At 41.2% G+C, this 18,824-nt stretch overlaps 1 protein-coding gene across 3 annotated transcripts in view; it reads left to right on the plus strand.

Annotated features, from left to right (window-relative positions):
- Positions 1-18,824, plus strand: part of KCND2 (potassium voltage-gated channel subfamily D member 2) — a 433,131-nt gene that overhangs the window by 100,528 nt on the left and 313,779 nt on the right. The gene's annotated exons all lie outside the window — the stretch shown is intronic.

Raw genomic sequence — 18,824 nt, forward strand, 5'->3', positions numbered from 1 at the left:
TCTCACTTTATGAAACACCATTGCACACCGGTTTGAATTTGCTATTTGCTATTTTCATCACTCTTTGCTTATAGTGCACAGATTTTCAAATTGGCCCACATATCAAGAGAATGTTCCCTCCCACTAGTTGCGAAAGCATGCTAGTAAATATAACCTTTTCACCAACAACCCAGGCATACTTTGGGGGAGGACTAGAAATCCTTGGTCTGTTTTTAAGTCTACAGGTAGTTCTCCCGCGCATCTCAACACTCTTTTTATATTAGTGTGGATGAAAACATTGTTTTATTATACCATATAAGACATTCTTCCTCTTAGTTTTCAGCCTCCAGGATTTCAAAAAATAAGGGACTCACATATCTTTTTAAAACAAGGTAACCGTTTTAATGAAGCAAGTTGAACATTCTGGCTGTCTGGTTACTATAGTCTACTGAGCTACCAAAACACACATTTTGGTGCTAACCTCTAAACCTTGATGTCCACAAAAAATTCTTGGTGCAGCCTTTATGAAATATGAAAGTCAGAACTTTCATTGTGAGTTCTGTCCTTTCTGCATCTGTCTTCTCATACCAACCTCATCCTTCTTTCTCTGATTATGCCTTCCTTTCTTTCTTTCCTCCTTCTTTTTCTACTACTGTTTTTTCCCTCTCTCTTTCCCTATTGTTTTCTCTTGTCTCTTCCCCTCTCTCTCCTTTCTCCTCTCTTGCCATGGTGCTAGCTTTAAAGGGAGCTAACTAGGATTTTTACAAATAACTATTTTAATAAATTACAATACAGTTGCCATAAAAATGTCACATATACAGTAGTGGGAAATGTTAATAAAACAAATCATAAAGAGCTAGATTTGTTGCTCATGTTGTGTGATACTTTACTCTGCCAGCAGTTGCATCAAAAATCAATGGGAGCAAGACTGGGCCCTCTGATATTCTGGGGGTTGGACTAGATGACCTTCTGGGGTCCCTTCCAACCCTGATATTCTATGATTCTATGATTATGCTATCATAGTTAAACATTTACTATGCATATACAAAGTGTAATTTTCAGTGGGTTGTAAACAGTGATGAGCTGCCAAAATCTTAACAACGGGTTCCCTCCTCACCCCACGAGGGGGTCGTTGCCCACCCCCGTCCCCCAGGACTCCTGCCCTATCTAACCCCCCAGCGTTCCTTGATGCTTGCCCACCAAGGATTCCTGCCCCATCCATGCCCCTCCCCTGTCCCCTGACTGCCCCCAGAACTGGGCAGGAGGTTCTCATAGGCCATCATAGCGGGTGCCCACCCCACCCCTAAGAGCCAGAGGTACCTGCTGGGGGGCGAGGTGGGGTGTCCTGGAGGTGCTTACCTGTGGCAGCTCCCAGGAAGCATCCAGCAGGTCCCTTTGGCTCCTAGGAGCGGGGGAGCGTAGCTGTGGGGGGAGCAGTCGCTCCCCCACTGATCACATCAAAAGTGGCACCTTAGACGCCGACTCCCTGGGTGCTCTGGGGCTGGAGCACCCACGGGGAAAATTGGTGGGTGCAGAGCACCCACTGGCAGCTCCCCACCCTGCGCCTGGCCCCAGATCACCTCTGCTCTGCCTCCGCCTCCTCCCCTGAAAGTACTGCCCCCCTCTGCTTCTCTGCGGCCCCCGGCTTCCCACGAATCAGCTGTTCGGCGGGAAGCCGGGGCAGGCTGACATGCAGGCAGCAGCTTCCCGCTCAGGCCCAGGGAGGCGGAGGTGAGCTGGGGCGGGGAGTGGTTCCCCTGTGCGCCCCTCCCCCCCGGGTTACCTGCTGTGGCACAGGCAGTCCTCCACGCCCCTCCCCCCTGCCCCAGCTCACCTCTGCCTCCCTGGGTCTGAGCGGAAAGCCGCGGCCTGCTTCTCAGCCTGCCCCAGCTTCCCGTGCAAATCAGCTGTTCGGCAGGAAGCCGACGGGGGTCAGAGAAGCAGGCGGCGGCTTCCCTCTCAGGCTGAGGGTGGCGGAGGTGAGCTGGGGCGGGGAGCGGTTCCCCTGCATGCCCCTCCCCCCGGTTACCTGCTGCAGCATGCCCCCCCCCGCTCACCTGGGCATCCCTGGGCCTGAGCAGGAAGCCGGGGGCCTGCTTCTCAGCCTGCCCCAGCTTCCCACGCGAACAGCTGATTCGCGGGAAGCCGGGGGGGAGGGGGCGGAGAAGCGGAGCAGGGAGGCGCATTCAGGGGAGGAGGTGGAGGCAAGCAGAGGCTGGGGCGGGGAGCTGCCAGTGGGTGCTCTGCACTCAGCAAATTTTCCCCTTTCCCTTCATGGAGTCAGTGCCTCAGGCGCCACTTTTGGCTGGTTAAATTTAGAAGCCCTTTTAGAACCGGTTGTCCCTCGGCGGAACAACTGGTTCTAAAAGAACTTCTAAATTTAACAACCTGTGCGAACTGGCTCCAGCTCACCACTGGTTGTAAAGCAACTAAATCAAAACCAGTTTTACTTGGAAAACTCAAAATCAGTTTTGAGTAAGGGAAACTTCCCTGTCAAATTTAAACTTTATGTCCCCCACCATTTCACTCCTAGCATTGTTAAAATCATAAGAGGTTTTTTATTTCAATGGGAAATGTCTATTTTTTTCTTGAACTAACAACATTGAACTGTGTTTAGTTTTTCCAAAGTGCAGTTGAACGGGGCCTGATTCTGCTCTTCTTTGCACCTTGTATGATCATGTACACTGCATTGCCTTCTGTACAAAACATTACCAATCAGCAGGTTACATTTTACACCCAATTTGCATTCACTTAGCACAGATGTAATTCACTACAGTACACAGCAAGAGAGTGAAGACTCAGGCTCCAAGTCTGGAAAAGTTAATCCCAATCAGTGAAAAAGTTTCAGAAGGTTTTACTGTGTGAAAAGGGATGGTGGAAGGGAAACCATTAAGCAGTCTTAACTCATAGTGGTTGAAGCTGCTGCTGCTGGTCGACTAAAAAGTTAGGGCCAGATCCCCAGCTGATATAAATTAACATAGCTCCTTCCCATCAATTTACACAAGCTGAGGATCTGGCCTATTGTCGGTTAAGATAGCAATTAATTAATTAATTGCAAATTGCTAATTGATGGTTTTGTGTTGTTACAGAAATATGAAGATAAAGTATCAGCTGTCTAGTTTCAACAAAGGTTACAAATTGCCACTACCTTGTGAAAGACACTATTAAACTGATGTGCCAAACAGAACTATAATGAACCATTTCGAAATTACTTTGAATGAATAGCATGTGCCAGATACAAATGAAAGCAAGCCAATGCATTTTCACCTTGACATAATGCAACAAGAGAGAAAGAAAACCAAGTTAATCTCAAAATGAGTTAAACACAAAGTGCCAGTTAATCAAATGTAGCATCTGATTTGCTTTTGGTCTCACAAATCCAGTTTCTTACCCACTTCTAAAAATTAATGTTCAAGTCAAGCATCTTCAGTATTAAACAAGTGGGTTGAAGAGAGAGCACGATGGTAGCTAAAGGTCTCCTTTTATATTCTCTCCTCTTCCCCATTCTCTCCAGTCAGCCAGTGATGGTAGGCTCACCACACCTTTCATCTCTCACAACTCAGTGCCTCCCTCCATCCTGTCTCTTTGGCTTCAAGTGCCCTCTTCATCTGTTCACTGATCCTCCCTAGTTGCTTCATTCAGATTTTTTTCCAAAAATTCACTTCTGCCATCTCATCTGTGAAAAGCGAGGGAGCATTTTTTTCAAATATATCAACTGCACCATCAAGATACACACATGCCTTACAGAATAACCACAAGCCCAATTACTGTTACCCTCCTCTGTGCCTACATAATTTTTGAAAATGGGATTTCGATGTCTAAGTCACTAAAGCACTTTTGAAAACTTTACCAGATGTCTCTCCTTTGTTTTGTGACATCCCTAGTACAAGTTTGCATACACAAAAGAATAATAACAATGAGCTCAATCATGGGCCACCAAGGCTGGGAGGCACAGGGCAGAGTGTACAACACTCTGCCAGATCCTCAGGTCTGCAGCTGCTTGATGTAGGTAACATAGGTTGTAGCAGCCTTGTAGCTGCTCTAAAATTACACCAGGGCTGTTTTAGCTTCCAGCTAGTGCAGAATTGGAGAAGTAGAGTTGTGGTGTAGAGCTTGTAGAATTTTTATATCTAATTCAGCAAATCCCTTAATTTTAAAATGTACGTAACCCTTCTGCCCATCAGAGTTGGCAGCAACAAGGGCCGGGTTTAGTATCTAAGGGTTCCATTCCAATAACACAATGCAAAACCATCTCGAGCCCCACCAGTGACCTGGGACAAATATATACCACCCCCGCTGGGTGCCTCTAAGAGGCAACACTTCCCCTCTCGCAAGCACAGAGTCTGAGTGTAGCAAAAGCCTTTTAATAACAGAGAGAAACAATGTGGCATTATGTTGGGGAAACACCACCAACAGGATTCATAACGCAACCCATGAGCAAAAACCCACTGCAAGCAAATTGGGCCATGTCCTTTCCCTTTGGTTCTGGAGTCCAGCAACCCAAAGTTACCCAAAGTCCCAAAAGTCCAACAACCCAAAAGTCTCTGTCCCTGGTCAGTGCAGCCCCAGAGTTCAAAAGTTTATCTGCAAGGTTCTACCTCCCAGCCTGGGTGGAAATGGGGGGTTGGGTTTAAGGGGCACCTTACGTGGTCAGAAGCTGACTGCTCCACCTCTCCGTGGGGGCTCCACTCTGCTCCACCAGCCATCTCACAAATTGCTCTGCTCTGTCAGCCGCTCCGCTCCACTCCACCAGCTGTCCCGTGAGCCACTCCAGCCATCCTGCAAACTACTCCACTCCACCAGTTACTCTCCTCCACTCACCATCCCATGAGGTGCTCCAGCCATCCCACAAACTGCTCCACAATATATTTTCAGCACCCTCCCACTACTTAACACAACACTCAGTGATTTCAGCTCTTAATAATTTTAGCTCTTTAGTAATTTCAGCTTGTAGTAGGGGAGCCTCAGTGCTGGTGTATCATTGGCCCAAAGTGAATTCAGCTCAGCAGCCTGTAACTCAACTCCTAGTAGAATCAAAACTAGCTTTGATAGTACACAGTGGGGGAAAGGGGTGCAATTAGCATGTGACACCAATACCACCAGATATGAATATCTATCCCCAACCTCCCTTTCAATTCACTGGGTTTTGGAACCCATTACCCTTGCCTAGTGAGTGCTGCTTAGTTGATGGTGAGCCCCTCCATCATAACAAAAGGCCAAGTACAGTTCCACTGTCTTTGATTCACATAATCAGGATGATAACAGTTTATTCTTCCTGCCCCAGTAACAGAGAAACTGGGGCTCCTACAGCAGCCAAAGTGACCATCTAGGTGGGGTGGGTGTGCCTATGCAAATGAGATCAGCCCCTGAAGTTCTTTTCCACAACCTGCCACAACTCGCCACCAGATGTCAGGGTACAGCTCATCCTGACTCTGCTTACATGTATATGCTGCATAATTTCCAGCCTTTTTACCACAGTATCACAGAATACAGCGACTTTGCCACAGAATTTATTTCCAGCTGGCTGCAGAGTACATAGGCCCTTGTTTAAAAGCACAAACTGCTGCTACTTGAACCAAAGAAGGAGCTTCTTCTCCATTAATATTGTCTCCTTGGGCTCCCAGTAAGGAGAGTTATCTATGAAAAATTCGGAGCTGTTCATTATAAAATACATTTGTCTCATGCCTGTTTCTCAGCAATGACCATCATATATGAGAAAAAGGTTGCAAAATATGGCTTGGGCCATTGTCTCCAAGTCAGGAAACAGTATGTTCCCTTTGTAAAAAAAAAATCTTTGTTGTGTGGTTCACCTAGTAGTAATTATAATAATAATGTCTATTTGTAAAAGTATCCTGGAGTCCTCAGAGTGCTGTACAAATATAAGGTCAGGACAAAAATGTTGAAAAGAGGCCAATAAAAATGCCAAACAAACTGGCCATCACAGATAAAGAGCACAAACAAAAATGACATGCTTTTAGCTAACATTCTCCTTAATACAAAATCTGAAATTGCTTGATAGTCCTGCTTGACCTTTTGTAGATCTTTCACAACAAGCCATATCATCTTCTGTAAGGAAATGTAAATTCTCAGGATCTAACTGCTCCAAAAAGTTTAGGTGATTTTTTTTCTTATTATTAAAAGTAAATTGAGTATAAATAAATTATGAGTTTGGAACCAATTATCCATGAATTCCAGATGTTAAGACATCTTATACATAAACAATTTGGAGAAAGGGGTAAACAGTGAGGTGGCAAAGTTTGAAGATGATACTAAACTACTCAAGATAGTTAAGACCAAAACAGACTGTGAAGAACTTCAAAAAGATCTCACAAAAGTAAGTGACTGTGCAACAAAATGGCAAATGAAATTTAATGTGGATAAATGTAAAGTAATGTACATTGGAAAAAATAACCCCAACTATACATACAATCCGATGGGGCCTAATTTAGCTACAACTAATCAGGAGAAAGATCTTGGAGTCATCGTGGATAGTTCTCTGAAGACATCCATGCAGTGTTCAGCGGCAGTCAAAAAAGCAAACAGGATGTTAGGAATCATTAAAAAAGGGATAGAGAATAAGACGGAGAATGTCTTATTGCCCTTATATAAATCCATGGTATGCCCACATCTTGAATACTGTGTACAGATGTGGTTCTCTCATCTCAAAAAAGATATACTGGCATTAGAAAAGGTTCAGAGAAGGGCAACTAAAATGATTAGGGGTTTGGAACAGTTCCCATATGAGGAGAGATTAAAGAGGCTAGGACTTTTCAACTTGGAAAAGAGGAGACTTAGTGGGGATATGATAGAGGTATATAAAATCATGAGTGGTGTGGAGAAAGTGAATAAGGAAAAGTTATTTACTTGTTCCCATAATATAAGAACTAGGGGCCACCAAATGAAATTAATGGGCAGCAGGTTTAAAACAAATAAAAGGAAGTTCTTCTTCACTCTGTGCACAGTCAACCTGTGGAACTCCTTGCCTGAGGAGGTGATGAAAGCTAGGACTATAACAGGGTTTAAAAGAGAACTGGATAAATTCATGGAGGTTAAATCCATTCATGGCTATTAGCCAGGATGGGTAAGGAATGGTGTCCCTAGCCTCTGTTTGTCAGAACGTGGAGATGGATGGCAGTAAAGAGATCACTTGATCATTACCTATTAAGTTCATTCCCTCTGGGGCACCTGGCATTGGCCACTGTCAGTAAACAGGATACTGGGCTGGATGGACCTTTGGTCTGACCCAGTATGGCCGTTCTTATGTTCTTAGTTCGGGCTTTTTTAACTGTCTTGAATCAAAAGTAAGTAAAATGTTTTCGTGACTTGTGCTGTTGTTCTCTTCTACTTGAGGAAACTTATTTTCAGTGATGTTTACATAAATCTCCAGGTTATTAACCTAAGCTATCAGATGATCAATTTAAGTATCTGGTTTACTTTTGCTCACATGTACTGTGTCTGATTTCTTACCTGGTCTTCAGCTGTGGCCTGAACTGAGTATGAGTACTTCTCCTTGAGGCTGAACTTCAGGATTCACTTTGTTTGCTTGGGCACATATTTGTTCACTGTTATTATTCTGCATTGCTAATTAACCCATTGCATGTGGCTGCATGCTTTAGGAAAAGGTGGATAAGGCAAGGGAATGGCTTGAGTTCCAGTCTTTACTATAGATTTCTTGCATTATCTTGAGCAAATCTCTCAGGAGTAAAATTTTCAAAAGTGACCAAGTGATTTAGGAACCATTTCCAAAGCGACTTTTAGCACTTAGGGCCAGGTGTGTAAAGGTATTTAAGCACCTAAAAAGCAGATAAGTGGGCTTTACAAAAGCGCCTAAATGCCTAAGCCCCATGCTTTTGAAAATCCCCTGGGATGGGATGTGAAGGTAACTGTAGTAATGTTTGAGACAAACTCAAGTACTGTTCTGAGGGGAGCCATATAGTGCTCAACAAGAGCCAAAGATGCAGCTTGGCTAAAGTCTTATTGAACAGCTTTGCTTTATTTTTCAGCAGTGTGACAACATAATTAACAGAATGCAGTTTCTCAGACACAGTTCATGTAAGGTAAATTTTTGCTTCAAGTTAAAAAAAACATTGTAAAAACTTTTCACGGTCACTGCTTATAAACATGCAGACAGTTCTATAGGCCTACAACTTCTTCCTCAATATTAAATAAATAAATATAGTTTGGTACAATTTCTCAAAGAAGAATTAGGATGTCTTTTCTGCCACTATCTGTATGTAAATTATCTTATCAAAGAGCTGGCATTTATCTGGTGGTGGTCTTTTAACTTCCTAAACTTTATGTCCACACCTCAATACTTTGTAATCCAGATTATCCACTTTTAGTACAATTTAGATGACAGGAGAGCATTATGAACCACTGATAAATCTTTAAAGGTCTAAGAATCATTAATCAATCCTTTGTTATTGTAGGTTTAAAGCAATAATAAAAGTATGTCTTGGTAATGCTTCCTTTAAGAAATTCTAACTGAATTCACCATAGAGATCTTTTATTTGTGTAGCCAAAAGGTAATAGAACGCATTTTTGTGGGGGCAAACATTCCCTTTTCTATGACATGTATAGTTACCAGGTTGTTAAAATTAATGCTAATGGAACATTGGCAAGCATTTGAAAAGCCAGTCAACAAGCCATTTTCCTTCAGAAGCTTGTGCAGAGTAAATTAAATGAGTTTAGTTTTTGTGCTGAAAGTATCCTGGAATTATGTCTACACATTAGAGAATCATCTCTCCTTGTTAGAGACTGTCTAACATGCATATAGATTAAAGAAATGGATCATGTTCATTTAATCAAAATAAGACATATGTCTTTAAGAAATAGTGTGTTTGTGTGAGATAGAATTTTCCATGACACACATTTCATATTCAGTGTCTGAATTCCAGTTAGATACCAGTATTTTTTGAAAATTATTTGCCAGTAAATTGTTCTGTGGTACTTGAGAATTTAAGAATTGTTTCAAGGGAATCTATGCCTTTTTTTAGAATGTACAATTCTAGTGCTACTCTCTTCTATATAGATACTTAAATTGCCCTCACGATCGAATTATCTTAAGCTCCTGAGTAGTACATTAAGTGATGTGACTAACATCTCATGTGTGGTTTGTTCTGTTCATCATTCTTTCCCAAGGAGTAGAATTGTGTGTGCAGCGAAGTGTTGTTTTGTGGCGGTAGGTAGTATGTACACACTGGTATGTATTTATGTCAGAAGAGGCAGGTTAAAGAAGTTTGCCTTGCATTTGGAGTGGAAGGCGGTGAAGTTTGTGATGTCCTTTAGTTCCTTGAGGAGTTTGTTCCACAGACTCAGACCAGCCTTCAAGAAAGCTTTCTCCTTGGGTAGAAAGTTTCTTTGTGTCTGAGAAGCAGAGTTGTAGACCACACTCCTCATTCCAGGTTAATTTACATATTCTGCTCTTTGACTTTTGATAAATAACAACAAACTCATGGTAGAGAAAGAGCAACTAAAGGAAGATGCTCACCTTGATGGCCCACCTTGATTATCATACACATTGTAAGGAGAGTGATCACTTTAGATAAGCTATTACCAGCAGGAGATTGGGGTGGGGGGAGAGAAAACCTGGATTTGTGTTGGAAATGGCCCACCTTGATTATCATACACATTGTAAGGAGAGTGATCACTTACTTAGATAAGCTATTACCAGCAGGAGAGTGAGGTGGGGGAGAGAAAACCTTTTGAAGTGATAAACACCCATTTTTTTATGATATGTGTGTATAAAAACATCCTCACTGCATTTTCCACTTTTATGCATCCGATGAAATGAGCTGTAGCTCACGAAAGCTTATGCTCAAATAAATTGGTTAGTCTCTAAGGTGCCACAAGTACTCCTTTTCTTTTTGCGAATACAGACTAACACAGCTGCTACTCTGAAACCTAAAGGAAGATGAAAACTTTGCAAATTCTGGCAATAACTTACCCCACACTTTAATTGCATGTATTTACTAAACATAGGTAGCTAGTAAATAATAATGGTGCCTGCGTTGGTCTGAGTTATACTGAAGAAGGAAAAGGATAATGAAATGGACACCCAACATAGGCCTTGGCCTGAATGTAGTGAGAGCCCCTCCTTAATTCCTTCATTTTCAATGAGGAATTATAAAATATTGTTTTACATCTCATGAACTATAAAGAATTTAGGAATTTAAATACCGAACAGCTTCATTCATATACCAAAAAGAAAAGGAGCACTTGTGGCACCTTAGAGACTAACCAATTTATTTGAGCATGAGCTTTCGTGAGCTACAGCTCACTTCATCTGATGCATGCCGTGGAAACTGCAGCAGACTTTATATATACACAGAGAATATGAAGAATTATCTCCTCCCACCCCACTGTCCAGCTGATAATAGCTTATCTAAAGTGATGTCACTTTGGATGGGCTATCACCAGCAGGAGAGTGAATTTGTGTGGGGGGGTGGAGGGTGAGAAAACCTGGATTTGTGCTGGAAATGGCCCACCTGATGATCACTTTAGATAAGCTATTACCAGCAGGACAGTGGGGTGGGAGGAGGGGGGGGTCCTATTCATCAATGAACCGGAGTTGGAAGTGGGCTTAGGGGAAGACATCCTGTAAAGAAGCTGGGGAATCGGGTTGGGACTCCTAATGTCTGGTGCAGTGAGGAGACAGCCCACTTTCCTAGCCAGCAGCCCTGCACCAGGACGAAGTGATTAAGGAAGGAATCATGACTTGCACTGTATAGACTATTGCTGTTTAGTTCCCAGATGAGTTAAGGAATAAAGTTGTGGTCTAATTAGACCACATTCCATGTGTCTTGTCTTTCTTTTTGTGTGTCTGGGACAATGGCAAGAATTCCCTTCCTTCCGTGCATTATCTTGAGTGTCTTTCCTCTCCAAAGCATAGTGAAATCCAAAACAAATACACATTTTCTCCGAGAGCTCATTCTGTTGCTATAGTTGACTGATGTTAGTTGACTGGTATTTTGATAAACTTGAGCCTTTTAATAAATCGGGGATTTTAAAAGGGTTTTAGAGACTGAGAGGGTGATATAATTTTATCTGTAATATTATATTTCTCTGTAGTAAAAATGGATCCTGTCTTTTGCTTTAATCTGTGCAGAAAATTTATATGCCAGTTTAAATGAGCAGCTCATTTGTAGCTGTGAATAAAATAAAGCTGAAATAAATGGCCAGTAAATTGTAACAGGTTTCAGAGTAACAGCCGTGTTAGTCTGTATTTGCAAACACAAAAGGGGTATTTGTGGCACCTTAGAGACTAACAAATTTATTTGAGCATAAGCTTTCGTGAGCTACAGCTCACTTCATCGGATGCATCTGATGAAGTGAGCTGTAGCTCACGAAAGCTTATGCTCAAATAAATTGGTTAGTCTCTAAGGTGCCACAAGTACTCCTTTTCTTTTAGTAAATTGTAAGTCACTTAAAGAAAGTAAGACAGACTTTTCTACATGCAAAATGTTTTGTTTCAGTAATGTTCAATGGGTTTAGTACCATAAGGTGATCTACTCTACCTAAGCTAAAAGCAAGTCAAGCCTGTTTCATGTTCATGTTCTATGCAGTGATCCAGATTGTGATGTAAATGGAGATTGTAGACATATCAGAGCATTCAGGACTTCTGTGCACTGAAATCCTGTTGAAGTCATTGGCAATGTTGTATAGTATCCATGGAAGAATATAGGCCAGAATGCAGAAAGAACACAAATAAGAATATTCATCTGGATAAAAATACAGAAAATGGAAGTGAACTCTAAAAATCACTTTTGGTGGAATCTAGCCTGGTAGTAGTATTTTGTTATACTAACTCTGGAGCTGCTGTGCAGAAGAATGTGTTATAGAAGCAAGCTCACTATTTCCTCTTCTGGGTTAGTGGAAGCCCTTCCACTGTCTTTGATATTTACAAAAACATTCTCCTGACGCTGGCAAACACTTTCTTAAATAAATAAATAAACAGGCAAATATTGTACTGTTTAACAATCTAGCATTAGCTCCTAAGTCATTACTTTTCTCATGCAATCCATTAATTATGATAACTTTAATGCCCCAGTCTTGTAGACATTACTCTGGCAAAATTCTTATTGAATGAATTCCTGGAAACTGAGGATGATATTCTGGCCCCCTTGAAGTCAATGGTAAAACTCTCACTGACTTCAGTAGACCAGAATTTCATCCTAGATTTCAGCAGTTTAGTGCAATTGGGGTTTTACCTGAGTAAGAACTAAAGGGTTGGATCTTATAATATAGTAAATAAAATAATATGCATTTGTTCCTTTACACATTGCAAGCTAACACTTCTATCTCATAAATTTGTAAATGTTTAACTAGTTAAAACAATGAACATAAAATAGTACAACAAAATTAGGTTCATTAAAAAAAGGCTCAGCTATTAAACAGTAAACCAGTGATGTCAAACAACTGGCCTGTTGTTGTTTTCATCTGTCCTGCTTTCCACATACTAGTTCTGCAGAATGCAAATGTTCATGTTAAAACATAATTTCTATCCCTTATGGCTGCAGGAATAGTTTTCTGAAAGTGATGTAGTATAGCCCTGTTAGGGTTTTCTCCTCACTTTCAACTCTGGGGTACAAATGTGGGGACCCGCATGAAAGACCCCCAAAGCTTATAAATACCAGTTTAGGTTAAAAATTTCCCCAAGTCACAAATCCTTTTCTTGTCCTTGGACGGTATTGCTGCCACCACCAAGTGATTTAGACAAAGATTCAGGAAAAAGACCACTTGGAGTCCCTATTTCCCCAAAATATCCCCCCCAAGCACCTTCACCCCCTTTCCTGGGGAGACTTGACAAAAATACTAACCAATAGGTTAACAAAGTGAGCACAGACCAAACCCTTGGGTTTTTGGGACACTAAAAATCAATAAGGTTCTTAAAAGAAGAATTTTATTATAAAGAAAAAAGTAAAAGAATCACACTGGCAAAATCAGGATGGAAGGTAACTTTACAGGGTAATAAAAGATTTAAAACATAGAGGAATAAAACTACCTCTTAGCATAGGGAAAATTCACAAGCTAAAACAAAAGATACTCTAACGCATTTCCTTGTCTTTACTTACAATTTCTGTAAGGTGTAAGTAAAGACAAGGAAATGCGTTAGAGTATCTTTTGTTTTAGCTTGTGAATTTTCCCTATGGAAATAATTAATTTGGGTCAGCTTCTGATATGCTTACTCATTAGTATAACTACCCTTCAAGTAGTCTTATTGAATCAATGGGACCATCTGGGGAGAAATGTGAAAATTATTAGCTATGGGCCAGAATGTGATCTGTTCTCTCCTTCAACTAATTATTTCTACCTGTGACATTTTCCAAAGTATCCCAAATTTGAGCTGATGACTTTCTAAATAGTTTCCAGCTTGCATCATGAGGCAGATATTATTTTCAACCATGTGAGAACAAGTTTATATTTAAATATGCTTTATGTCTCACTGAAACTTGAAACTAACAATATGTGAAAGAGAGTTGAGAATTTGATTATCCTTTGAGGCAAAAATCTGAGTCTGCCTTTTTTACAGGAAAAAAAATGATGTGTACTGTATGGTTTTTATTTAAAATCTGATCAGCTTCATATCCTCTGTCCATCTCTCTCAGTTTAATACGTTTGCAAAATATACACAAGTATAATTCTGGCTTTAACTTTAGTTTAAAAAATGCAAATTATTTTTCTCTCGTGAATTATTTTCCAGATATATTTCAAATGTATCAAATGTAAAAAGAAAAAAATTCAAAAGGAGATTATTTGCTTCACAATGTATGTATATATTTCCTGTATGCTTATGGAGGGCAGATGTAGTCAGAACTGACCTTTAATGGTTCTCCTAATGACAAATCTAAGTTTGAAGAATCTAAGTCAGCCTCACCTCAGTCCCTGGGAAAATCATGAAGCAGGTCCTCAAGGAATCAATTTTGAAGCACTTAGAGGAGAGGAAAGTGATCAGGAACAGTCAGCGTGGATTCACCAAGGGCAAGTCATGCCTGACTAATCTAATTGCCTTCTATGACAAGATAACTGGCTCTGTGGATGAGGGGAAAGCTGTGGATATGACATACCTTGACTTTAGCAAAGCTTCTGATACGGTCTCCCACAGTATTCTTGCCAGCAAGTTAAAGAAGTATGGGCTGGATGAATGGACTATAAGGTGGATAGAAAGTTGGCTAGATTGTCGGGCTCAACAGGTAGTGATTAATGGCTCCATGTCTAGTTGGCAGCCGGTATCTAGTGGAGTGCCCCAAGGGTCGGTTCCGGGGCCGGTTTTGTTCAATATCTTCATAAATGATCTGGAGGATGGTGTGGATTGCACCCTCAGCAAGTTTGCAGATGGCACTAAACTGGGAGGAGAGGTAGATACGCTGGAGGGTAGGGATAGGATACAGAGAGACATAGAGAAAAGATTGGGCCAAAAGAAATCTGATGAGGATCAACAAGGACAAGTGCAGAGTCCTGCACTTAGGATGGAAGAATCCCATGCACCGCTACAGACTAGGGACCGAATGGCTAGGTAGCAGTTCTGCAGAAAAGGACCTAGGGGTGACAGTGGACGAGAAGCTGAATATGAGTCAATAGTGTGCCCTTGTTGCCAAGAAGGCCAATGGCATTTTGGGATGTATATGTAGGGGCATTGCCAGCAGATCGAGGGACGTGATCATTCCCTTCTATTTGACATTGGTGAGGCCTCATCTGGAGTACTGTGTCCAGTTTTGGGCCCCACACTACAAGAAGGATGTGGAAAAATTGGAAAACATCCAGCGGAGGGCAACAAAAATGATTAGGGGACTGGAACACATGACTTATGAGGAGAGGCTGCGGGAACTGGGATTGTTTAGTCTGCGGAAGAGAAGAATGAGGGGGGATTTGATAGCTGCTTTCAACTACCTGAAATGGGGTTCCAAAGAGGATGGATGTAGACTATTCTCAGTGATAGCAGATGACAGAACAAGGAGTAATGATCTCAAGTTGCAGTGGGGGAGGTTTAGGTTGGATATTAGGAAAAACTTTTTCACTAGGAGGGTGGTGAAACACTGGGATGCATTACATAGGGAGGTGGTAGAATCTCCTTCCTTAGAGGTTTTTAAGGTCAGGCTTGACAAAGCCCTGGCTGGAATGATTTACTTGGGGATTGGTCCTGCTTTGAGCAGGGGGTTGGACTAGATGACCTCCTGAGGTCCCTTCCAACCCTGATATTCTATGATTCTATGTGATTAAAAAAAGTTACTTTTGAATATTCTGGTTAAAGAGCTGGTTTAAATGCTAACAAAAATCTTGACAACTGGAAGTTGCACACACACCCAAAGATATATGAAAATAATATATTGCACACTTTAAAACAATTAGGATACACTGATGTAGATCAGATAATTCTGTTCTATCTAGGAATTTACATGGTATTCATCAGTCTAGTATGTGAGCACTTCACAATCATTCATTGATTTTATACTCACAACACCACCTGTGTTATCTCCTTTTTACAGGTGGGGACTGAGGCATACAGTAGATTAAATGTCTTGGCCAAGCTCATACACCAAATTGTAGGTAAGCTGGTAATTAAATCCAAAACTCCTGCATCCTAATTCAGTGCCCTATCTACCAGAACATCTTTAGTAAGATGTTAGTATTTATAGAACAGAAATACTAAGCCTAATGGCTGATTCTTTATTGGCTAAAACTAGGGGTGATGTATTGGAATAGGGGGGAAATATGCACATCTGAGCAACTGCAACCCTTCTCTCCATCCTCATCACTGCCAGATGCTTGAGGAGTGTATCATCAGTTGTCCATGCAGTAGAACAGGAGTGACTACTTCTATGGAAAATGAATGCTTTGGGGGATTGGGATTGGGCATAAGGTGGCCTGTCCATAGGCACTCCCCTCTTACCATTTGTGCCAGTGAACAAGCAAACCTGGAGAACTTAGTGGCAAAGGAAGGCTTGTTCATCTTGTATGGAGACTTGTGCAGCTGACAAATCTGTACCTGTTGGCTCTTATGCACCTGCTGTGATATGCAAAGTGCCTCCAGACTTTGCAGGTTGATGCAGCATCAGATGCATACATGTATATGCCCCTTCTTGGGATTACCAAAATGAAATTTTAAAAAATGCACACATGAACCTCATTAAAACCTCTTTTATTCAGCTCTCAACCTTCTGATTCTCATCTCCGTTACACTGATGTAAATTTAGAGTCATTCCACTGATGTCAGTAGATATACACTGGTGTAAAACTGACAAGAGAAAAAAATCAGATCCATATTTTTTCCATGTATTTTGTTGTATCATTGGAAATTCACCAATATTTTTTTCAAAATGTGTTTGTGATTTCTTAGAGACAGATAGAAGACATCACAAATGTGTCTTTCATTAAAATTACAGGCTCTAGCAATACCAGTCTTCAATGTATTATGATTAAGGCCACATTTTAGTCACTGGTATTTTTAGTAAAAGTCATGGACAGGTCACGGGCCGTAAACAAATATTCACAGCCCGTGACCCGTCCGTGACTTTTACTAAAAATACCTGCCCGGACTAAAACTTGGGCAGGGGGCCATGGGTACTCTGGGTGGGGTGGTCCGGGAGCGCCCTGGGTCCAGGGGGATGTGGCCTGGGACCCATGCTGGTACTGGGCGGGCAGGCCACAGCATGCGGCCTGGGACCCCTGCTGAGGGTGGGGGGTTGGCGGGGCTTCCTATCCAGCTCCGTGTCCCTGCAGCTCCTAGGTGGCAGAGGGAAGGGCCAGGGCAGGGGCTCTGCTGCTCCCGCCACAAGTGCTGGCTGCCACAGTTCCCATTGGCTGGGAACTGCAGCCAATGGGAGCTGCGGGGGCATGGCCTGCTGGTGCAGGTAGTATGTGGTATGGAGCACCCAGAAGTAAGCGTCCCTTCCTCCTGCAATCCCCAACCCCCTGCCCCTAGCCCTGGGGCCCCTCCCACACTCCCAAACTTTTGCTGCTGGCCCAGGGGCTGACCAGCTCGGGCAACCCCGAGCTAGCACTAGCCACTGCAAAAATGATGGAGGTCATGGAAAGTAATGGAATCTGTGACTTCTGTGACTGCCGTGACAGACTCACAGTCTTAATTATGATCCACACCCAGTTCATCAGCATCTTCTCATACTTTGATTTTGATAATCTCAACTGGGCTGTTCACGTGAATTAGGTGAGCCAGCTCTCACACTAAATTGATTAGTTTGCACCTCCAAAATAATTAGTTCCTTATGTTCCTTGCCTAAAGGCAATTTGTGTTACATTCCAAACAGCCACAGTTTACTAACCCCCTCCAGGTTACTGTCCAAAGTAAATTCAGCTATAGAATATTTGCTTCCCTACATTATAGCGATATAGGCTAATGAAATATACTCTTGGAAGAAAAAACAAGCAAAGATCTGAAGTACAGCTAAGAGCAGTGATGAATGTATTTACTATTGCCTGTGTTATTCAGACCCTTTTGTTCTGTTGTTTAGTTCCAGTTCAGATTATTAACATCTGCTCAGACCAAATTCCTATATAGCTGGAAGGGGGGTCGGCACAATATAAACACTTGGATAGATAGTTGGATGCAGTATGTTAGGGCCATACTTCTGGCCTTTTACTTCTGAAATGAAAACATTATGAACTCCAATATACAACTGTACATTTATTCTGTTATATCTTTCCCTTGGACAGTAGGTACTTACAGACATCAGTTGTATAAGTAACAAAGATTAATTTACTACGAAGGCTGCTTAAAGTAGTTGTGCTGTGATTGCTGTGGCAAAGGAGACTGAAAACTATATTACAGTGCACGATTCTACAGCAAAAGCAACTATAATGAGGCAGCTTTTGTGGTAAATGGTATGATAAGGTCACCTAAAGATACATAAAGCAAGCTTTAAAAATTGGCATTATTCTGTAGTAATGTAACAGTTACTGATTTACAATTTCACAAAAATTATAGTAAGAATCAAATTAAGGCTGTCTCTTAAATTACTGAGGCTTAATAAGATAAGAAATCTCTAAGTGAGGTCATCTTTACTGGGAATAGTAATACCTGTATATTAAAGAGAAGGTCACTTTTAAGTAATGATAATCACATAAATCCCTCAAATATGACTGTTACAGTAAGTAAGGCACTTTATGGATCTTAGCATTTTTGTAACATTCATTCTTATATGACCTTTATTTGTATTAGTATTAAAACTAAAAATCCATTAAAATATGTGACCATAAAAAAGTCATATTTTAGTCTTTGAAATATTGGATTTGAAGATTTATTTTCATCTCTATTGCATATCCTAAAATCACCATAAAATAAGCCTGATACAATACTCATGCTGTGATATTGACTCTGATGTTTGTACCACCTCATAAGCAGACTTCCTAGATTCAGTTCTGAAGTAAATTAACATTCCATTTATTCATGTTTTCACATCTAAATTACCCTAGAAAGAAGATAACCAAGATGATGGCTCCATAAAAGTCTGTTAGTTAAAAGATAATCTTTGTCCCACCATTAATTTACTCATTTTCCCCCTTAGTACATTTAAAGAGAGAGGCTGGTTATTCTGTTTGAATTGTACCAAGTATTATGACACATGAGCATAATATACATATTCCCACAAACCATTCCAAGAAGACCGTAAATTCTTGTGGTGATATTCCTGTGGTTTTTTTTATGATGGAAACTATTATGAAACCAGCAGGAAATCATAAGAGTGTTTTATGGAATGATTACAGAATATTTTTCTCCCACATTACTTCTGTGACATGGCTAACTATAGATGTTTTCAGATACACTGTAAAAGAAAGGGAAGGGCTAGAACAGATTTTGAATCTGTAATTTTCACCCAAATTTGCTGAAG

This window comes from Lepidochelys kempii, chromosome 1, assembly GCF_965140285.1.
Source record: "Lepidochelys kempii isolate rLepKem1 chromosome 1, rLepKem1.hap1, whole genome shotgun sequence".
NCBI classification, from domain to species: Eukaryota; Metazoa; Chordata; order Testudines; family Cheloniidae; genus Lepidochelys; species Lepidochelys kempii.